The sequence below is a fragment of the Podarcis vaucheri genome (assembly GCF_965113315.1).
Source record: "Podarcis vaucheri genome assembly, chromosome: 3".
Lineage (NCBI taxonomy): Eukaryota > Metazoa > Chordata > Lepidosauria > Squamata > Lacertidae > Podarcis > Podarcis vaucheri.
The window spans coordinates 119,576,729-119,595,845 of NC_138761.1; the positions used below are offsets into that span (position 1 = coordinate 119,576,729).

General features: G+C 43.8%; 1 long non-coding RNA gene across 1 annotated transcript; it reads right to left on the reverse strand.

The window, feature by feature from the left end:
- Positions 1-4,425: 4,425 nt before the first annotated feature.
- Positions 4,426-8,867, reverse strand: LOC309529231. Its single transcript, XR_014218139.1, has 2 exons — positions 8,489-8,867; positions 4,426-4,805 (listed from the first exon to the last, which is right to left on the reverse strand). It is a non-coding gene; the product is annotated as an uncharacterized lncRNA (long non-coding RNA).
- Between the last annotated feature and the right edge of the window lie 10,250 nt (positions 8,868-19,117).

The window sequence follows — 19,117 nt, forward strand, 5'->3', positions numbered from 1 at the left end:
CCTAATGAAGTGCTTAGAGAAGCACCAGGAAGGCCCTGAAGGGAGGAGTCAAACAATTGCCTAGGCATCCCATATACTACAGCCGCTTGGGGACTGCCTCACAAAGTGGTTCTTGCCCTCCTCCTCATCTGGGATGAAATTTAGGCTGGAGCTACTTACAGAGACATAAGGAGACATCAAGACATCAAGGAGACATTACAGAGACATCAAGAGGAGAGAGAGAAGGAGGGAGGGAGACAGAGAGAGAGACTGATCTCTGGAGCTGGGTGGCACTTTGGTCTGACGACAGCTGCAGCATGAATAAAGGAAGGGATGAAAAGTTGTGGTACTTTTTAAATGCCAGCTGGATGTGGAGCTGACTCTTGAGTATGCATGAAATCTGGGCCACTTACTAGTTGGTGCATGTGAGTTTTGATAGAAGAAGAAGAAGAGTTTGGATTTGATATCCCGCCTTTCACTCCCTTTAAGGAGTCTCAAAGCGGCTAACATTCTCCTTTCCCTTCCTCCCCCACAACAAACACTCTGTGAGGTGAGTGGGGCTGAGAGACTTCAGAGAAGTGTGACTGGCCCAAGGTCACCCAGCAGCTGCATGTGGAGGAGCGGAGACGCAAACCCAGTTCCCCAGATTACGAGACTACCGCTCCTAACCACTACACCACACTGATAACGTATTGGAAGCCTTTTACTGTTTCTGCAACTGATGCTAGTATGCATAAGTGGCCAGTGTTAATTTTGTTAATTTTGATTATGCTTTTGCATTTCACTGCGTCGTTGCTGGGCACTATGGACTCCGACGTGTTGACTTTGCCACATCAGAATTTGGCATGTTTTGCAACGGGTTTAGTGTTTGTTTTAATAGCACTAGGTTTGATACCTACTGTGAGCCACTTGGAGCACAGTCTAGCATGGAATAACAGTGTATAAAGGCGAGTCAACTCAACTCGATTGCAGTCATTGAAAAAGTCACCTCCATGCCATACATTTAAACCACAAAACTTCCCCCAAAAGAAGATGAGGAAATGCAGTTTCTTAAGGACCCTGGGAATCGTAGCTCTGTGAGGGGTAGACCTTTGAGAAACCCAGGTGCTTTAAATGGGCTTTAAATGTATGGAGTGGGTGAAAACAAAAGTCAACACAAGTGACCTTCTCATGCAAAGCAGATGGTCTCCCACAGAGCTCTAGACCTTCTCTTCTGGAAAGATGAACAAAGGAAGCTGCCCCAAAGGTAAAGGGACCCCTGACCATTAGGTCCAGTCATGGCCGACTCTGGGGTTGCGGCGCTCATCTCGCTTTACTGGCTGATGGAGCCGGCGTACAGCTTCCAGGTCATGTGGTCAGCATGACTAAGTCGCTTCTGGTGAACTTGAGCAGCACACGGAAACGCGTTTACCTTCCTGCCGGAACGGTACCTATTTATCTACTTGCACTTTGATGTGCTTTTGCACTGCTAGGTTGGCAAGAGCAACGGGAGCTCACCCTGTCGCGGGGATTCGAACCGCCAACCTTCTGATCGGCAAGTCCTAGGCTCTGTGGTTTAACCTTCTCATGCAAAGCAGATGCTCTCCCACGGAGCTCTAGACCTTCTCTTCAGGAAAGATGAACAATGGAAGCTGCCTTATGTTACATCAAACCATCATTCTGCCTAGCTCAGTGCTGAGGATGACAATGGCTCACCAGGGTAGACAGGGGTCTTTTCTAGCCCCAGCCCATAGATGTCAGAGATTGAACCTGGCACCTTTTGCATGTAAAGCATGTGTCCTGCTACCAAGCCACAGTCCTCCGTGGCATGTTTTTGAAAACATAGCCACGCAGGCACTTGTTGGTTTGGTACTTTTCACTGCTACAGACTCCGCTAACTCAGAAATAGTACATCGGGTTAAGAACTTTGCTTCAGGGTGAGAACAGAAATCGCACGGTGGCGGCATGGCGGCAATGGGAGGCCCCATTAGCTTCTTAACCCAAGGTACCACTGTATAGGGTTGCCCTCCTGCCAACCTAGCAGGAAGCACGCCAGTGCAAGTAGATAAATAGGTACCACTGCTACAGGAAGGTAAACGGGGTTTCCGTGCGCTCTGGTTCCCATCACAGTGTCCTATTGCGCCAGATGCAGTTTAGTCCTGCTGGCCACAGGACCCAGAAAGGTGTCTGTGGACAAACACCAGCTCCCTCGGCCTGAAAGAAAGGTGAGTGCCATAGTCGCCTTTGATTGGACTTAACTGTCCAGGGGTCCAGGAGTTGCCATACATCCTTTGACATAGACAGGATTTGGCCTCAGAAACAGTGTCCGGGTAGAAATCGCTGGAATGGCAACCCATGTCAGAAGTGTTGATTTTGGCAAATTTCCTTTTTTAAAAAAGCTCAAAAACTTCTTTTTCTGATTCGAAGAAGAAGAAGAGGAGGAGGAGGAGGAGGAAGAGGAGGAGGAAGAAGAAGAAGAAGAGGAGGAGGAGGAGGAGGAGGAGGAGGAGGAGGAGGAGGAGGAAGAAGAAGAAGAGGAGGAGGAGGAGGAGGAGGAGGAGGAGGAGGAGGAGGAGGTTAGCAACGTTCCTCAAAACCTCAAGAACTTCTGTGTCCGGATTTTCACTTTTTGAAATATGGCAACCCTCACATAGTATGACACATGCATTCCTAGTATCCCTGGATGTTGATAGCAAAAAATGTCTTTGAAGCTAACTCAAAGTCTGTGCCATTTCGCATTATTCTCTCTGTGAAATCCCAGGCAACAGCAAAAAGGACATGCTGTCAGGCATTAAGGCACTTCAGATTGATTTAATGGCCTGGGCCTTCTCTGCTTTTTCGTAGCCAGCAACGATTACCGGCGGTGATTAGGTATCAGAGCATTGATCGAGAACCAAGTTGGCCTAATTTGCCCCGCTCAACTCAAGGGATTCACAATTCTGGTAAGGACAGTTGCTATGTCAATGTCAACATAATTGAAAGAATTAACCAGTGTTGGGGGTTTTCAGATGCTTTTGAGGAGCCTTTGGGTTATGCAGCCAAAAACAAAGGCTAGAAATAGGAGCGGTGAATGCGAAAGTACAAATTGATTTGGCGGCAGCATGGACTGAAAGCGTCTCCTCCTGTCTTCTTTATCATAAAAGGACCAGTTTGGGGAGCAAATGATCTTAACGTGTGTCTGATGAAACAGTAGAAAGCTGGTTCCGGTGGGACATTAACTACAGCAACTGCATAAACCATTATTTTTTAAAAAATGTTTAGTATACTGTATTTATTTTGCCACTTCTTGAATTAAGATCACAGCAAACAGGGCAGAAGCTATATCAAGTTCCTAAAATGATTGAGATCACATGTGGAAAAGTAAATGGTCACTAAACCGAATCATCAACAAACGTTATTAAAAATCTTGATTTACTAAGATCATCTGCAGAGCAGCCCAGAGAATACAGAAAACCAAGCCTGCACAAACTATGGACCAGTTAAAAGAGGGACCTGCACAATCTTTTAAGGAAGAAAACAAATTGAGGTTTCCTAGTGAGTTTTTGCCAAAGCTTCCACTTATTATTTTTTTTAATAAATTTTTTATTGCGTTTCTTTCCATAATTTTATACGTTCCACATAACACAAAAAGAGTAAATACAAGAAACTTTTCTTTTTTAACAAAAAAGAAGAAAAAAGAGGTTATAGATATTTAACTATTCAACTTTCAATAAATCCCTGTTTGGACTTCCCCACACCTTCCGGATCTGCGTTCTTTAAATTAACAATGTCAGCAATTTGTTACCTTATTTCATACCTTATTGTAACTTTCAATTGTTATGTGTTCAACTTCAATGTGTTGTATCTCAATTTTAATGCCTTTAAAATAAACATAACATATTTGATTCAGATTGTCTCCTTTTCTCTTTTATCACTTATTTTACCATTTACTTAATCATATTTGCTAAAGCATAACATTTCCTTATCATGCACTATCTTAAGATTCATACAGCTTATAATATTTTTGCAGATAGTCCTTAAATTTTTTCCAGTCCTCCTCCATTGCTTCTTCTCCCAAATCGCGGATTCTGCCAGTCATTTCAGCCAATTCCATGTAGTCCATCAACTGCATCTGCCATTCTTCCAGCGTGGGTAAATCTGGTGTCTTCCAGTGCTTTGCAATGAGAATTCTTGCTACTGTAGTGGCATACATAAACAAAGTTCTGTCCTTCTTTAGCACTTTCTGATCCACCATGCCCAGGAGGAAGGCCTCTGGTTTCTTAGGAAAGGTATACCTAAATACCTTTTTCAATTCGTTATAGATCATTTCCCAGAAAGCCTTCACTTTTGGGCAGGTCCACCAGAGATGGAAAAATGTCCCTTCTGCCTCCTTACATTTCCAACATTTATTGTCAGACAGGTGATATATCTTAGCTAGCTTGACTGGGGTCATGTACCACCGGTATATCATTTTCATAATGTTTTCCTTCAAGGCACTACATGCCGTGAATTTCATTCCGGTGTTCCATAACCTTTCCCAGTCTTCAAACATAATGTTGTGTCCAACATCCTGTGCCCATTTTATCGTGGCAGATTTAACTATCTCATCCTGTGTGTTCCACATAAGCAGCAAGTTATACATTCTCGATAAAGTCTTGATCTTTGGTTCTAACAATTCTGTCTCTAGTTTCGATTTTTCCACCTGGAAACCAACTTTTTTATCCATTTTAAAAACCTCTTGAATTTGAGCATAGTGTAACCAATCTCGCACCTTGTTTTTTAATTTATCCTGGCTCTGCAACTTCCAGTTGTCTCCAATTTTTTCAATTAATTCCCAATATTTCGACCAGTAGGCCTCCATGTTGGGTCTTTTTCGAGCCTTGGCCTCTACCGGTGATAGCCACCTCGGGGTTTTACTCTCTAATAAGTCTTTGTATTTCATCCAGACTGCAAAAATTGCTTTTCTGACAATGTGGTTTTTGAACAATTTATGAACTTTAACCTTGTCATACCATAGGTATGCATGCCAACCAAAAGCATTGTCAAAACCTTCCAGATCTAGGACATCAGTGTTTTCCAACAAAAACCAATCTTTCAACCAGCAGAAGGCTGCAGCTTCATAATACAACCTCAAGTCCGGCAGGGCAAACCCCCCTCTTTCTTTCGAGTCAGTTAATATTTTAAACTTTATTCGGGGCTTTTTGCCCTGCCAAACAAACCTTGATATATCCTTCTGCCATTTTCCAAAACATTCCACTCTGTCCACGATCTGTAAGGTTTGAAACAAAAACAACATTTTCGGCAATACATTCATTTTTATGGCTGCAATTCTTCCCAACAAGGAGAGTTTCAATCTTGACCAAATTTCTAAATCCTTTTTAACTTCCAACCAACATTTCTCATAATTATCTTTAAATAAATTCAAATTCTTGGAAGACAAATAAATCCCTAGGTATTTCACCTTTTTAACCACATTTAATTCTGTTTCTCTCTGAAACCCCTCTGTTTCTGTAAGTGTCAAATTCTTGGTCAGAACCTTAGTTTTTTGTTTGTTCAACTTAAATCCCGCAACCCGACCATACTCAGATATAAGTTCTAGAACTCTTTTTGTACTGGGTTCTGGCTCCCGTAATGTCAGAACTAAGTCATCTGCGAAAGCTTTCAGTTTATATTGTTTCTCTCCGACCTCTATCCCTTGTACCAACCGGTCCTCCCTTATCATGTTCAGTAGCACCTCCAGGACTGAAATGAATAAAAGAGGGGATAGGGGGCACCCTTGTCGTGTCCCTTTTTCAATTTTAAATTCCTCCATCACCACATTGTTCACTATTAATTTAGCTTTCTGTTCTGAGTAGATTGCTTCTATTCCATTTTCAAACCCCCGTCCCACTCCCATCCCTTCCAAGTTTTTCTTCATGAACATCCAAGATATATTGTCAAATGCTTTCTCCGCATCAATAAAAATTAACACCGCCCTTGTGTTCCTGTTGGTTTGCAAAAGTTCCAAAATGTCAATGATGTTTCTGGTATTTTCATATAAATGCCTACCAGGGAGAAAGCCTGCTTGGTCTTTGTGAATTACTTCATTTAAGACCTTTTTAAGTCTACTTGCCAAAATGTCTGCAAATATTTTGTAATCCACATTCAGGAGTGAGATGGGACCGTAGTTCTTAAGCTGAGTCTTTTCAGATTCTATCTTAGGTATCAATGTGATGAAAGCTTCTTTCCACGTTTCTGGTGCCCTCTTCCCATCCATGATCTGGTTGCATACCTCCAACAAAGGTTGTGTCAAATAATCCTTCAAAGTCTTGTAGTATTTGGAGGTAAGCCCATCCGGGCCTGGAGATTTGCCTACTTGCATATTCTGAATGGCACCTTCAATTTCCTGTAGAGTTATTGTAGAGTTCAAGATTGATCTTTTGTCTTGAGTTATTTTTGATAGTCCATTTGTCTTTAGGAATTGGTCTATCTCAAGTTCTTTCTGAGGCCCCTGTGCATAAAGTTCTTTAAAATATCTGTGGAAGCACTTCCTAATTTCTTCTGGTTTCTGAACCATTCTTCCTTCAATCTCTAGATTTGTGACTGTATTTAACTTTTGTCTTTTTTTCAGCTGCCAAGCTAGCAGCTTTCCACATTTATTTGCTGATTCAAACGATCTTTGCTTCATCTGTTTAATTTTCCATTCAATCTCTTGATTTATCAATTTAGAATATTGTGCTTGATGGAATTTGATTTCTCTCAGCACCTCCTTTGACTTTGGTTTTGTTCTCAATTTTTTCTCTCCTTGATGTATTTTCTCCAATATTTTATCCTTCTTTCCATTCCAGAGCTTTTTCTTAATTGTGTTCTGTTGTATCAGAAACCCTCTCATAACGGCTTTGCTTGCGTCCCAGATCATTCTTTTTTCTACTGTAGTGTTCAGATTTATCTCAAAATAGTCCTTTAGCGTTTTTTGGGCCTTTTTCACAATCTCTTGGTCTCTTAGTAGGGTGTCATTCATTCTCCATCTGAAGGAACCGGATTGAGTTAATCTGAGTTCTAGTTTCAGAGCGTTGTGGTCGGAGCATGTTTTTGGGCAGATTTCCACCTTTCTGGTCTTGGGTGCCAACCCTCTAGACGTCCAAATTTGGTCGATCCTTGTCCAGGACAGGTGGGCCTCAGAGAAGAAAGTTCCTTCTTTACCTAGGGGGTTCTTTGTCCTCCATATGTCAATCAAATCCAAATTGTCAGTCAGTTCAAAAAAAGTTTTAGGCAGTCTGCCGTCTGATGTTAAGTTTAGACTTTGAGACTTATCCATAAGTGTAGACACCACTCCATTCATGTCTCCCATCATTATGATGTTAGCATAGTCCATGTAGTCCAGCAAAATCTCATGCAGCTTCTTGAAGAATTCTGATTTCCCGTCGTTTGGTGCATATATTCCTAATATCAAATTTTTTTCTCCTTGTGTCTGAATTTCAATCGCCAAAATTCTTCCTTGTTCATCCTTAAATAAAAATTTTGGTGCCAGGCTCTCCTTAGCATATATCACCACACCTCTTTTCTTAACCTTATCTGATGAAATAAATTCTTGGCCTAATCTTTTGTTAACCAAAACTTTCCTGTGGAGCCTGGTCACATGAGTTTCTTGTAGGCAAATAATGTCCAATTGTTCTTTCTTCAATATATGAAATATCCTCCTTCTTTTCTCCGGGGAATTTCCGCCATTTATATTCCAACTAAGTAGCTGCAGAGACATCCTGTACTATTTTGTTACACCTAGAGTGGTGTGTCCTCTTTGCCCTCCGATCCCAAAGGTATAGGCGTTGCTCCGCCTCCAGGCGGTATAAGCCCAGATTGGGGTAGAGGCCAATGTGTTGCTGCTTCTTTTTGGAGATCTTCTCCGTGGTCGTGCTGGAACTTTTGTAGATCCTCTGGGGTTCTTATTTTAACCTTCTTCTGTTTGTAGGTAAATGATAATCCTTGTGGGAACTCCCACCTGTAAGGAATTGTGTTAAGCCTCAACAACTTTGCCAGTTCTGAGTAGGTGGCTCTCAAATCCAATAACTGTTTAGGAATATCTCTGTAAATTTCCACCCTTTTATCTTGTATCTCCAGTGAGTTTTTAAAGTGAAGGCCTAATATTTTATCTCTCTCTTCCCTTGATCTCAAAGCTATCAAACAGTCTCTGGATCTGTCTTTTCTTACCAATCTTCCCAGTCGAAAAGCCGATACTATTTTAAAATCACTTTCTTCTTTTATGCCCCAGAACTTTGAAAATTCTGTTGTCAGAAATCCAATCAAATCTTCTTGTTCAATTTCTGGAATTGCCCTCAGTTTAAGGTTAGTCTCGCGATTTTTCAATTCCACCAAAGAGAGATAGGTTTGCTGGTCCCCAATCTGTTTATGCAGAGGCTTGACTTCTGCTTTAACTTCCTCAACCTCTTTCTTAGCTGAGGTTGCTTGCCAAAGCTTCCACTTAAAGGCCTTTTTGAGCAGCCCACCAGTGTGAATTGTGGTGTGTTACACCTGTATTTTTCCCAGTAGTGATGTATGGAAGTGAGAGCTGGACCATAAAGAAGGCTGATTGCCGAAGAATGGATGCTTTTGAATTATGGTGCTGGAGGAGACTCTTGAGAGTCCCATGGACTGCAAGAAGATCAAACCGATCCATTCTGAAGGAAATCAGCTCTGAGTGCTCACTGGAAGGACAGATCCTGAAGCTGAGGCTCCAATACTTTGGCCACCTCATGAGAAGAGAAGACTCCCTGGAAAAGACCCTGATATTGGGAAAGATGGAGGGCACAAGGAGAAGGGGGCGACAGAGGACGAGATGATTGGACAGTATTCTCGAAGGTACCAGCATGAGTTTGACTAAACTGCGGGAGGCAGTGCAAGACAGGAGTGCCTGGCGTGCTCTGGTCCATGGGGTCACGAAGAGTCGGACACGACTAAACGACTAAACAACAGCAACACCTGTATACTTGCATGTATACTTGATGTTTAGGTTTTCTGGTTTTATCTCTGTTTTATTGATAATTCTCTGCTTAGAAAGGTTTATTCTTATTATTAAGAGGTCAAAAGAATTTTCCTAAATAATTAAATAGAAATTAATGCTGGCCCACCATCTTAGTGTAGGTACCAACTTTGAAACAGCTCTTGCATCTTCCACCCCCACCATCCTCCACAGTGTGACTCTTGCCTCTGTCCATCTCTGCTTTGTTAAAGACATGTGTACTTAGCAGTTTGTTATATTAGTCAGTCTTGTCCCTGTTCCTCATGCTTCATGCAGGCACCAAATCCACCTTTTCTCCATTCTGGCATTAACTGGAAGCATTGTTTTAAAAAAAACCCTGCTGTTGCTACTACTACAATTTTTTAAATGTTGCTAAATTGGACCTAATGGTCAGGGGTACCTTTACCTTTACCTTTAAATTGCTCCAAGGATGAGAGGGAAATGAGATTGCGACAGCACAGCTGCTGGCCAATCAGTGCTGTGCACAGCTAGCTTCAGCTGCGAACTTGCAGAACCAGTTTTCCCTGAGCCCAGATCCCTGGAAAAGGAATTGTTACATCTGACCAGAACATGATGAGAAAGCTTCCAGTCAACAGCCATTGAAGATTTAATGTAGATTTTCATGCACAATATGTAAAATGACTTAAATGTCCCAGTTGTAGCTTTTGGTTCTCGTACCATAATTTTATTTAATTTTATTTCATCCCAGTTGTCTAATTCCCTTTACTGTGTCCGCTGACAATTTTCTAAAGTGTTGCCATGTTAGCCCCTCTTTACCTTCCCACTCTCCCCCCCCCGCAAAAAAAAAATAAATCCAAAATGGTCTACTCCCCTTTAGCTCAGTTTGCAACTTAAGTTCTCCACCGCTGTAGTCATCCGGGTTGCTTTTCTTTGCACCTGTCCTCGCCTGAATGAATTCATCCGTCTTGAACATGAATGACTAGAACCAGATTACTAGAAGTGCCTCGCTTAATTCACTGGAGAATTGCATTTGACCCCTTTGCAGATGCATCACATTGTCAGCTCGTATTCATCTTGTTTGCAGAAAATATTGTGATGTGTTTCTTTCCACCCTCAGCTCCTTTCAGCTGTTGAGTGCCCAGTTTTTTAAATAATAATAATGCATATTTGTCATCAGAGGTGTAGTCTTAAACTGCTCGATTTCATTCCATTTCTAATTAATCCGCACCTTGAGATAATTCAATTTCCTCATCCTTTTTTAAAAAATATGGCCAATGCTTCTTATCTTGCTGGCAATTTATTTTACCGTGTTTTTTGCTCTATAAGACTCACTTTTCCCCTCCTAAAAAGTAAGGGGAAATGTGTGTGCATCTTATGGAGCGAATGCAGGCTGCGCAGCTATCCCAGAAGCCAGAACAGCAAGAGGGATTGCTGCTTTCACTGCACAGCGATCCCTCTTGCTATTCTGGCTTCTGAGATTCAGAATATTTTTTCCCGTGTTTTCCTCCTCCAAAAACTAGGTGCGTCTTGTAGTCTGGTGCGTCTTATAGAGCAAAAAATACGGTAATTTGCTGTTACATTTTTAGCCTAGGTTTCCTCCAAAGAATAAAAGCTGCACAAGGGTTCCTCCCCCCCCCAGATGCCCACCCCCATTTTATCTTCACAACTACCCTCTAAATTAGGGATGCCAACTTGAATAAAATCTGGGGGAGGGAGTAAGCCCTGCCTACACAATCGATCACATGACGGGGGGCTTGGACCCTGTTTGAATGGCAATGCCCATCAATTTTGGGGGGCATAGCCAATGCCAGATTTACGTATAAGCTAAACAAGCTACAGTGGTACCTCTGGTTAAGAAATTAATTCGTTCTGGAGATCCGTTCTTAACCTGAAACTGTTCGCTTTTTTAAAAAAACTTTTTTATTCAAAATTAAAACAAAACATATTATCCAGAAAGATATCACCCTTATTTCCCCCTCATTTTTCCTCCCTCCCCCCACCATCCCACACAAAACCCACCCACCCCCACCCCCGACTTCCCTCAGTTCCAGTCTTTGATTTCTCTAAAAATGCTGTTTTCTGCATGTTACACAGCTGTATAGATCCTCAAACTATTTAGCTGATTATTATCAAGTTTGTGAATGTTTATTCAAAACCAGCCAAGGAGTCCAGTTCGCTTTGTTGCGTCTTCAAATACTTTGCAAAGGGTTCCCATTCATCTTTAAAGTCACAGTTATCCCTGTCCTGTAGCTTGTATGTCAGTTTTGCCAGTTCTGCATAGTCCATCATTTTTTCTTGCCATGATTCTTTAGTTGAGGTTTCTTCAGTCTTCCGTCCTTGTGCTATTAAAACTCTCACGGCCATTGTCGCATACATGAAGATGTTTTTCAGCTTTTTTGGCAGATCTTTCCCTACAATCCCTAATAAAAATGCTTCAGGTTTTTTTAACAAATGTTAAATGGAACATTTTCTTCAATTCGTTGTATATCATTTCCCAATTTTTTTTAATTACCTTACTATCCCACCACATATGATAAAATGTCCCCTCCTTTTCCTTACACTTCCAACATATATTTGAACTAGTTTTGTACATTTTCCCTAACTGCACTGGTATTGTGTACCATCTGTACATCATCTTCATGTAATTCTCCTTCAATAGGGAACAATCTGTAAATTTTAATTCAGTTTTCCATAATTTTTCCCAATCTTCCATCATAATGTTGTGACCTACATCTTGTGCCCATTTAATCATAACTGCTTTTACCTCTTCATCTTTCGTCTCCCATTCTAATAGTATGCTGTATGCGGCCTTCAGTAATTTCAATTTCCCTTCGATCACTTCCTGAAAATGTTCTTAACCTGAAGCACCACTTTAGCTAATGGGGCCTCCCGCTGCCGCCGCGCTGCCGGAGCACGATTTTTGTTCTCATCTTGAAGCAAAGTTCTTAACCCGAGTTACTATTTCTGAGTTAGCAGAGTCTGTAACCTGAAGCGTCTGTAACCCAAGGTACCACTGTATAGCTTAGGGCCTCACTCTCTTGGGGGCCCCAAAAAATTTTAAAGGGGAAAAAACTGAATGTACATTTCCAAAATATAAGATAAAAAACAAATAAAATAAAACCTACATACAGCAACGGTGTTTTGTGCTGTGCAGGCTCCTATGATGTAAGTAATGGTACATTGCTAGCCTACTCCCTAAAATATCACATACCGTATTTTTTGCTCTATAAGACGCACCAGACCACAAGACGCACCTAGTTTTTGGAGGAGGAAAACAAGAAAAAAAATATTCTGAATCTTAGAAGCCAGAACAGCAAGAAGGATCACTGCGCAGTGAAAGCAGCAATCCCTCTTGCTGTTCTGGCTTCTGTGATAGCTACGCAGCCTGCATTCGCTCCATAAGACGCACACACATTTCCCCTTACTTTTTAGGAGGGAAAAAGTGAGTCTTATAGAGCAAAAAATACGGTATTTTGTTATGTGCAAATGGCTTTAGATACCTATTAGGTCCATAAATTACCATATAGCATACAGTGGTACCTCGGGTTACAGACACTTCGGTTACAGACGCTTCAGGTTACAGACTCCGCTAACCCAGAAATAGTACCTCGGGTTAAGAACTTTGCTTCAGGATGAGAACAGCGTGGCAGCGGCGGGAGGCCCCATTAGCTAAAGCGGTACTCCCATCATCCCTGAGCTCTGGCCTTGCTAGCTAGGGGTGATGGGAGTTGTAGTTCAACAACATCTGGGGACCCACAGGTTGAGAAAGGGTGGTCTGGAGGGTCACTTTCACCCTCTTCCCCCCCCCCAAAGAATGAGGTTCTCCACTCCTGGGCTAAGAAGGGGTGACTGGTCACTACCCTCAAGGCTGTATAGGGACGTATGAAATTACTGATTAAAACAGACCTCTGGAAGATGTGCCATTCAGCAAAACTGATGCATCTAAGGTCCCAACCACACCAAATATTTAAAGCACTCTTACAGAACCTCAACAGCCATGGCTTCCCACAAAGAATCATGGGAGATGTAGTTTGTTAAGAGTACTGAGAGTTGCTAGGAGACCTTTCACAGAGCTACGATTCCCAGCACTCATCACAATTCTTTTTTGGGGGGTGGGGAGCCATGACTGTTGAAATTGTATAAGAGTGCTTGTAGAAGTGACCTCTCTCTCTCTCTCTCTCTCTCTCTCTCTCACACACACACACACACACACACACACACACACACACACACACACACCTTATGATAAATAGGTTTGCGTCTCTTCTCCAGGCTGAACAAAGCCACTCTCTATTGTAGAATATCCAGTGCTTTACTACTTGAAAGGGATGTCGTGAAAACAAAACATGAAATATCTGAATCCCATTCTGTTTTGTTTTGCCTTTTTTTTTTTTAATAAATAAAAATAAATGAGGGCAAGTACGGAGCTTTGTGTGAGTTCCAAAGTCAAGAGCATTCAGGGTGGGAGGAATCATCTGAATGTAATCCTAAATGATGTGTGACTGACAGCCAAAAATAAAAGAAAGGCAATGGTGTCCCCACAGACTTGGCTAATAGTCTCATGGAAGGGAAGAAAGCATACCCTAGAGGAGTTGGCGTGGAGACAGATGTGAGCACTCAGCTATATTATTGACCTTCATCCTGTACCTTTGGAGAGAACGAGGAGCGCAGCTTTTGCTGCTGGCTGACTGGCAGCTGAGCCATCACACTATAGCCCCCTAGTGCAATAGTATTCTCTTCCCCCCCAGTCCTCCCATTGCTCTTCCACAAGAGCCATTGCTCTTCCCCAAACATTGTGGATATGATGTTATACCCAGTGGTGGCTGGTCTCCATTGGGAGGGCGCAAGGCAGGAGGCCAACAGTAGGGGGTGTTATGTGCTGAAGTTCTCACCCTGGGCCAGCAGGGGGATACTGTAGATAGTTATGCAAATGAAGGATCGAAAGTGAAGGGAAGTAATAGTGCCACTGTATTCTGCTCTGGTCAGACCTCACCTGGAGTACTGTGTCCAGTTCTGGGCACCACAATTCAAGAAGGACACTGACAAACTGGAACGTGTCCAGAGGAGGGCAACCAAAATGGTCAAAGGCCTGGAAACGATGCCTTATGAGGAACGGCTAAGGGAGCTGGGCATGTTTAGCCTGGAGAAGAGGAGGTTAAGGGGTGATATGATAGCCATGTTCAAATATAAAAAAGGATGTCACATAGAGGAGGGAGAAAGGTTGTTTTCTGCTGCTCCAGAGAAGCGGACACGGAGCAATGGATCCAAACTACAAGAAAGAAGATTCCACCTAAACATTAGGAAGAACTTCCTGACAGTAAGAGCTGTTTGACAGTGGAATTTGCTTCCAAGGAGTGTGGTGGAGTCTCCTACTTTGGAGGTCTTTAAGCAAAGGCTTGACAACCATATGTCAGGAGTGCTCTGATGGTGTTTCCTGCTTGGCAGGGGGTTGGACTCGATGGCCCTTGTGGTCTCTTCCAACTCTATGATTCTATGATTCTATGATTCTAAGTGACGTTCAGTGGTTGGATAGTTTGTATGCAAATGAAGGATTGAAAGTGATGTTCAGTGATTGGATAGTTTTAGAACGTTGCAACAGTTGCGATTGTTCTGGGGCTCTATATAAGCAGGCTGACTGAGCTCCTCAGTTCAGTTCTGTTCTGGCCTCTGAATAAACAAGAGCTGTTTGAAGAATCGCTGTGCCGTCTGATATGTTTGCCCACAACTTAACAGGGAGAGCCAGAGCCAACAACAGGCAGAGCCAACTAATTCTGGATTTGTGTCCATCTCTTGCCCTGCTGGGTTTTACAAGTTCAGCACTAAGGAGGAGGCAGCCTGCAGACAGCACCACCTTCTGAACTGGGTTTAAGTACGAAGGCAGACAGGTGGGGGCTAGCTGAAGGTTGGCTGAAGTTGGTGGGCCAGCATCCCGTTTGTCGCAATGGCCTGGCCACCGGTGACTAACTTCTCTTGGAAAGGTATAGCAGGTTTTGATACAAATGGATTTAGTGAGAGGAGGCCAAAGCGATGCTCCTTTAGATGTTATTGGCCTACTCCTGCACACTGCACTTGGCTCTGATCCGCAGTGGGGGACTGCCAGCCCACAGACATAACTAGGCATGCAAAGCTGTTTCCCCACAGCCATGCTATCCTGCCCCACACCTGACGTCTCATGCAAAAGAACAAGGGGAACCGTAAGACGTGCTCCCAATTGTTCCTTGACAAGTGAGCTTTTGCTGACAGAAAGCTGAAGCCAAACTCAATAAAGCGGGGAGGGGAAACCTGATGCCGTTCGGACATTGTGGGCACTACCATGTGCAGCATCCCTAACCACTAGCCAATGAGAGAGGGGCATTTTCAGAAGCATCTCTCACATACCATCCCACTTCCCGCAGAGGAAAATTGGGACACATGTCTTTTGGACTGTGCTCCTGCACAAGTCACATGACTCAGGCAAGAGCACACACACCCCCATAATGTTAGGATTGTCCTACTCTCATGTCGGACCCTGGCAGAGACACATGCCCGACTGGCAAGTTCTCTCCCTCCTGATCTGTCGTTCGGGAGCTTCAAAAGCTTTCTTCAGCCCGAACATCACAGCAACTAGTACCAAAAAGCATAAGCATACTTACAATCCTGCAGAGTATTTGCAGTTTGTGTAACAGAACTCAGTAGCACCGCATGTTGGCTAATCTACTTTTATTTACATATAATACACTTGGAGCATTCTGACTTAGCTCCTTCCTCTTTCTCATCAGACAGCAAAGAGAGAAAGAACAAAGGACAATAGTCCCACTTCACGGAACACAGTAATACCAAAACATCCTGTCTCCATCACTTCCCACACTGTGGAATGAAAACATACACTGCCATGTGATAGACAACAGTCTCATGACTGCAAACACGGAACAAGAATCCTAACACATAATGCCTGTCTTTTGGAGCTGTGCTCTCGTGGGAGCCAGGGGACTTGTGCAAAAGCACGGCCCCCCAAACCAACGTCTTCTGTAATTCCAGGATGTCCTGTTCAAAGAGGGACAGTTGAAGGTATCCTCTCCCAGCCTAGAGGTTTGGGTGACTTTATTTCAGCTGCAAAGATCCAGGGGCAAGGCATTTAAGGAGACCTGTGTGGTCCCAACTGTAGCTGATGGGTCATTAAATCAAGGCAACGACGATAAACACACCTATGCTGAACTGTTTCAAACAGCTTTGTATTCATTAGCAAGGTCGTGCAAAATTTATTTTTAAACAGCCATAAACTTCAGGACCTTCACTACTGCTGTTTTGTTTTTTTACATTCTGGAAAGGAAACAGAAGAACCTGGAGTCTGAACATCAGACATCATGGTTGTGCACATGGCTTCCGATAAGAGCCACATGTGCTGGATTAGATCTGCTTCAAGCTACAGATCTGAAGCTTTTTCACAAAGCAAGTTGGGATATTTAAAACATTGCATTTGGCAGGCAATACACCAGCAGGAAAGGGAGCCGTTGCTAACTCTTGTTTCCCACCAATGGCTAGGACTGGACTGCCCTGACAGATGGCTGTAGCCCAGTCCTGTCTGGGGATATTATTATACTCCTTGCTTCTAGGCAGAACATTTTTGCTTTATATAGTCTTCTGCTGTTTGGGATGCATATTTTGTTGGCTTTCTGCCTTTTGATGATTCTGGTGCCTTGCGTTTGTGTAGCCTCCGTAGTTAGTTTTAATTTTCTGCCGTTCAAGAGACTAAGGCTGTGATCATAAACCCATTTACTTGGGACCTGGAGTAAGCCCCTTTTAATCCAATAGGACTTTTTCTGAGTAGGGTTGGGTAGGAATGTGCTGCAAACTCTCAGGAGAAGAGCTTTTGCTTTTGGACAGGTGGGCTCTGTCTCTTGCCTCCACCATTTCATTCCTCCTTTCCAATTCATGCATTCATTCATTTTGTTGTTTAGTCATTTAGTCGTGTCCGACTCTTCGTGACCCCATGGACCAGAGCACGCCAGGCCCTCCTGTCTTCCACTGCCTCCCGCAGTTTGGTCAAACTCATGCTGGTAGCTTCAAGAACACTGTGCAACCATCTCGTCCTCTGTCGTCTCCTTCTCTTTGTGCCCTCCATCTTTCCCAACATCAGGGTCTTTTCCAGGGAGTCTTCTCTTCTCATGAGGTGGCCAAAGTATTGGAGCCTCAGCTTCAGGATCTGTCCTTCCAGTGAGCACTCAGGGCTGATTTCCTTAAGAATGGATAGGTTTGATCTTCTTGCAGTCCATGGGACTCTCAAGATTCTCCTCCAGCACCATAATTCAAAAGCATACATTCTTCGGCGATCAGCCTTCTTTATGGTCCCCTTCATGGATCACTTAATGGATCACTGCCTTGCCATGGCAAAGGGGCTTGAATAACTTAGAGTAGCTATGAGCTATGCCGTGCAAAACTCTCCACTATGACCCAAGATGAACAGGTCATAGTGGAGAGTTTTGACCAAACATGATCCACCTGGAGGAGGAACCAGCAGGCCACTCCAGTATCCCTGCCAAGAAAACTCCATGGACAAAGACAACAGGCATTCATTCATACACTTTGATATACACCCAACACTACCCCACTCCTTCCAGTGAGTCCATTCCTCTTTTGAAATTGACTTTCTCACTTTCAATACATCTGGAAGGGGATAGCTGTGTTCTTTGCAGGAGCAAAAGACCACTCAGGAAGTCCTGCTGCATCAGACCAAAGGCCTATCTCAAGGGGTTGAGAAACCTGCAACCCTCCATGTGTTGTTGGGACTGCGACTCCCATCATGCTTTTCAAAAGTGACCCACAGATAGGGTTGCCACCTGTCCTTAGAAAAATGGGATTGCCCTGTTTTGGGACAAAAGTGTCTCCTGTCCTGTTTGGACTTCAAATGGGATGCATTTTTCCCCATATTCGAGCTCGGCCAGCCCAAAATGGCGGTTGCGTCACTGTTGGTGTGGCTGACAAGGAGCCTGGCCTGACACGCGTAACAATGAAGGGACTCTTCTCCCTCCTTCCTTGCCTCTTACTGGTGCCCCTCCTCAACCACTGCCCACCAATCTAGTATGGTGCAAGTCCTCCACCACGTGGCTGTTAGTTTCTGTTTTGCCACTGAGCAGCTGCTTGGAGTCACAGGACTCTGTTTACATTCCTGGGATTCCATACTATTGGAGTCTCACGGGAAAGGAGACGGGATGTGACGTTAGTGGTTTCCTGTTTCCTTTGTTCCTTTGTTTCAGTTGCTCTCTGCTTTCATAGAGAGAGGATCTCTTTTCTGACTGCATAGCTTAGAAATAAAACTCTTTACAATGTAGCCCAAACCTCTCGTCTCTTCCCTGTGCTGGGAACTCTGCTGAATAGAATGTGCCTTGGAGCCTCATTCGTCGGAGGCAATTCCGGAGACTCGGCCGGAAAATGGAGCTTTATCAGCTTGGCCGAGTGGAGATTCTGACATTGGCCCCCTCTGCCATCCCAACCTGACCTCTCTACTTCCTCCTCCTCTGCACTTGAAACTCTTTTGACACCAGCATGGGTGGAAGACTGGAGCTGTGGCTTGTCACCTGTAGGATCTAGCTGTCTACCCTGGTCCCTGCCCATCTACGTGAGTTGAGGGAAAGAACAGGGCCAGGGTGGTGTGGGAGGAAGGAGACTGAATTCGGGGAGGTTTTGGTGTCATGAGTTGTGTATGTTCCCCCCAATCCCCACCCCATAACCTGTCCTTTATTTTGCCCAGCCTGTCCCATATTTTGCCCTACCAAAGGTGGCATCCTTACCCACAGAGGGTGGTCCCTTTTGCATCCAGCCCAATGGACAAAAGTGTTTCTTACACCAATGGTGTACACCAGGGTTTCCCAAACGTGGGTCTCCAGCTGTTTTGGGACTACAACTCCCATGTTCCCTAGCTAGCAGGACCAGTGGTTGGGGATGATGGGAAATGTAGTCCAAAAACAGCTGGAGACTCAGGTTTGGGGAACCTTGGTGTAGACCAATACTATGCTAGATGGGCCACAGTCAATACAGTGGTACCTCTACTTACGAACGCGATCCGTTTCGGGGTGCAGTTCACACCCCAAAAAGTTCATAATTAGAGCGCCACTACTGTGCATGTGTGAAGCGTGATAGAGCACTTCTGCACATGCGCGAAGTGCGTAGATCACTTCTGCGCACATGCGGCAAACCCGGAAGCAAACACTTCTGGGCTTGCCACGTTCGTAACCTGAAAAGCTGCAA